Source organism: Seriola lalandi, unplaced genomic scaffold (genome assembly GCF_002814215.2).
Source record: "Seriola lalandi dorsalis isolate HSWRI2012SDOR001 ecotype SW California unplaced genomic scaffold, Sedor1 jcf7180002054947, whole genome shotgun sequence".
Lineage (NCBI taxonomy): Eukaryota > Metazoa > Chordata > Actinopteri > Carangiformes > Carangidae > Seriola > Seriola lalandi.
Window position 1 is genome coordinate 1,441,996 of NW_019525498.1, and position 4,406 is coordinate 1,446,401.

A 4,406-nucleotide genomic window follows, 5' to 3' on the forward strand; every position below is an offset into this window, starting at 1 on the left:
GACCTGTCCTGTGTTGTAATACCACTTTGTGACTGTTGACGCTGTGTGAGTCAGTAGAGCATCAAGTCTGCCCTCAGTCCCACGAAGAAGAACAACTTCCGGCAGAGCTTGACGTTAGCATCACAGAAACACAGGAATGGCTGAATCTCCTAAAATACGATATTCATCTGCGTCCCGAAGGACCGCTCCCGACAAGAAACCACGTTCAACGGCAAAGAAAAGAAGCGACAGAGTAAATCTGGATGTGTCTTCCCGCCGCTGGAGAAGCTCCTGAGAGGAAAGAGATGCGGTTTGATGCCGAGCTCGCAACTTTCCTGTTAGCCTGGTGAGTAGCATCAATGCTAGCTCTTTAGCTAAAAGTATAATCGATGCAACGACTGACAAACATTTCAGGTGGTGATATTGACGTTGTGGACAGACGTTTTAGCGGTTAGTAGTGTAATGATAAGTGCTAACAAAGGTACTGCCCATAGGTGGCAGTATAGCGTCGCAGACCTCTTGCAGAGTGTATGTTGATACAGGAAGACTTGTAGAAGAAGAGGCGGAATGGCGCGACGTTGACTGAATAAACAACTAGCTGAAGCTAGAGTGAAGTTCAACTTTGATGTTTTATTCATAGAAGAATAAGAACGTTACATATTTTAGCGGTTAGTAGGATTGTGTCTGTTGCTCTCGGCTGTTAGTGACGTGTGCAGCTAGTGACGTCAGTAACTTTAGGCTCATCTTGTAACTGACTGTAACGTGAGATTGTATGGAGCCAGGAGACCGAGTGAATACACGTCGATGGGTTCACCGTGTTGTAACCACTTTACATTACTGTTAGGAGATCAGCCATGATTGAAAGTGAACTAGGTCTTAACATTTCTCAGGAGATTTCAGCATCTCTCTGTCTTTATCAGGACCTGAGCCAGTACAGGTGTAATACCGCCTCCACCTGTCTCACCTACGGCAGAGAGTCCAGACAGTGAGGAGGGTCCAGGTGAGTAACATGCTGTCATTCACTTTTAAACAATAAGACTTTACCACTGTGATTAAATCAGACCCACAGTGTAAACATGTTCATACTGCTGATTCTTAATAATGAATATACCACTGCCTATATTGGTTATGTATTTTACATTATATCCATGTTTGTACTACTGAATATGTTGGTTATATAGTGTGTGTACATTGAATTCTTATCACACCTCTAGTTGTTTACCCTTAATTTCCTTGCATTTACATTTCATAATATTCATACTGTATTTATTTTTGCATATTCATATCTATCCTCATGATTTATTATACTCACACAACAGACCTAACATGTTTGAACATAAAGAAGTTGTATGATCTAAAGGAATTGTCCTATCACATGTCTGTCTGTATCAGGACCAGAAGTCCAGTCTAATCACCAGTGATGGACCAGCACCTGCCTTTTCTTCTGCATCTGGCCTCATCAATCATCAACCACATGACATCAACACCTTGAGGTATGATCCCTGCACATGACAGATATTGTCTATACTGTGATCTTTTGCACATCCCCTAATCAATACCTTTTGCACATCTTGCCCTGCAGGAGTTTTGTCATTCTTAAACACTTTTGTACATTGTTGTGTAGTATTGTTTTCATTTTATATATTTATATTTGAATGTTGCAGTATTTTTTTTATTTTTTATTTTTTTAAGATAGAAATCTCTTCTACAAATTCTTCACATGTATCATTTGTTCAGATTTATTCATAAAGTCTTGTTTTTATTACAGTAGATGCTAAATGAGGTTTAAATTGATGATTGATACGTCTTTTATGTTCTGAAGTTTTAGAATGCTTCAAACATTTCTTCATAGTCAAAGGAGGATCTGCTCATGTCCTTATTTTTCCTTTAGCTTTGATAGTGATGGCAGAATCCACCTCGGCCCAGAACCACACCTTGCACAACCCAGCAAGAAACGGTAAGTCATGTGCTTTACTCACATAATCACTAATGCATCAGAAAACAATGCTGATGTGATTAATATATTATGTGGCTTGAATATTATAATTAAAATACTTGTGGGGGAAACTTGCTGTTTATGATTTGATGTGAAAGAATTCACTGTGACGTAATGAGGAATTACTCAATAATAACTCTTAATGACTTTACTCACCAAAGCTATACAACTCTAAAAACAACCACAACATGCTGAGGAATTTGACTCTAGTTTACAATGCAGGTCTGTTGTAATGTGTTGCAAATGACCCTCAATAATACATTGCGAACAAGTTTTGCATTTGTAAAAAGAAAAACAAGACTGTGAATAGAACAGAACAAATGACCAGTGTTGATGTAACAGACAATGTGAAAGACAAAGTGCTTCGGTGTGTGACACTGAAGTTACAAGTAGAATTCTGAGCCTATTTTTACATCTGAAACTAACTGGACAATGACAGTCCAATCAGAGGGCAGGTGGTTTTGTTAAAATTATATTCTGTTTATTACATTTAAGTTGTCGTCATGACGGATGCATCAGAAAACAACGTGGGTGTGAAGCTCTGTCCTCATCATTATTCACACTCACTGTCACATCTGCCATCAACTACTCAATAACAGCTCAAAGAACTAATAACCAACTACTAACTGTCTCAGTGAACAAAGAGCCAACAGCTGATCAGTCAGCTGATCAACAGCTGAGGTCAGATCACATGTAGTCTGTCTGTTGTCTGAACCAGATCTACACAGAGCTCTACATCACAGAGGGAGGGGCTGGAGAGGTCAGCGATGAACATGAGGTCAGACAGAGTGAAACAGCATCCAGGAAACCAGACTGCCCTAATACTGACCTTTATTTGTTCATGCAGGTCCCTGGCTATTATTTCATGAATGAATGATCTAGTGGAAAATTTCTCACACAGCGTCTCAGAACCCACAGGTAAGTCATGGAAAGATTTAAAATGGGATGTTACAGAGATGTCCAGGAGTGATCAGTCAAAGCAAGGTGGAGTTGTTTAAAGTGTTGAGGACGGTTTTCCTTTCAGCCTAAACACTTCTGTAGTTGAGACAGGTAGGTGGGGAGTCACAGGTGTCGTTTGCACATTGAGAGTTTTAAAGGTCACATGTGGGTCATTAGTCCACCTGACTGTCCTGTGAGAGTAGCTAGAGTCTCATGAGTTAAGTTGTGAATGTGCCTTAAAGCCTCACTGAGCTCCAACCAAGCGTCAACCTCTGGGTCTGAAACATGAAGCCAACACCCAAGTGTCTAAACCTACAGTTCCTCTAACGACCACTAGAGTCTGGCTCCAGCAGTGAGTCAGTCCCCATAGACTCCCATGTTAAAATGTCCAACTTTACAGCAGAAATAAACATGTTTACAGCCTGGTACAAAAACTGATTTGGTCTCTAGAGCTGATTTCCTAAAGTCCTAAAGTTATGGAGGATGTAGAATTGACTCTATGGATCCAGCTGCAGTATTTGTTGGATGATTGAACAGCATCTTAAATCCAATCGAGAGGCTTGTGTCTCCCACTTGGTTTATTGTGAAACTCACAGTGACTGTTCCTGCCCCTTAATTTCCTTTGTTTATATTTCATTGTTAAATCGTGTAGATTGAAAATGAGCAAAGTGTCAGGTCACAAGTTTCACTGCTCCCTGAATATGATCAGTGTCTGAATGATCCAACTGGGACAAAGAATTTGAACTAACAGGAACAGTCATATAAACTGTGTTGGTGTAAAGGTGTAATTTAACACAGCATATATCGGCATTGCTCAATATCCATGTTACACATGAATAATGAATTAGACATTATACACAATCGACATTGATTATTTATGTGGGATTTGAAAATACAATATAAAAAGATCATGGACACTGGTACAACAGCATTCACTCCCTCTCAAGTTCATTAATAACATGCAGCGTTTTTTTTTATTAATTCTTGTTGAATGTTTGAACCTGGTGAAATGATGCATGAAAATCTCTGGAGGAGGTTTACAACAAATCTAACATGGAGAGTTTTTGGTCTCTGTTAATGTTAGGGAATATTTCTTCCATAAAACCTCCTGAACAAATAGATACCACACTCATCAGAACATGTTTTCATGATTCATGTTTTCTATAACTTCCAATTTATGTCATTGCTTTTTTAGAGATTCTTACTGACTGCCAACGTAAACTCAAATCTAACCTGAAGAAGAAGTTCCAGTGTGTGTTTGAGGGGATCTCTAAAGCAGGAAACTCAACCCTTCTGAAGCAGATCTACACAGAGCTCTACATCACAGAGGGAGGGACTGGAGAGGTCAATGATCAACATGAGGTCAGACAGATTGAAACAGCTTCCAGGAAACCAGTCAGACCAGAAACAACCATCAGACAAGAAGACATCTTTAAAGCCTCACCTGGAAGAGACGGACCAATCAGAACAGTGATGACAAAGGGAGTGGCTG

General features: G+C 39.7%; 1 long non-coding RNA gene across 2 annotated transcripts; it reads left to right on the plus strand.

Annotated features, from left to right (window-relative positions):
* The first annotated feature begins 6 nt into the window (after positions 1 to 6).
* LOC111645218 (uncharacterized) lies at positions 7 to 4,339 on the plus strand. 2 transcript variants are annotated; one of them, XR_015436292.1, is made up of 6 exons: positions 7 to 325; positions 870 to 979; positions 1,372 to 1,472; positions 1,880 to 1,936; positions 2,823 to 2,893; positions 4,110 to 4,339. It is a non-coding gene; the product is annotated as an uncharacterized LOC111645218 (long non-coding RNA). The 2 variants fall into 2 exon arrangements; XR_015436291.1 differs by having other exon boundaries at positions 900 to 979.
* The last annotated feature ends 67 nt before the right edge of the window (positions 4,340 to 4,406 follow it).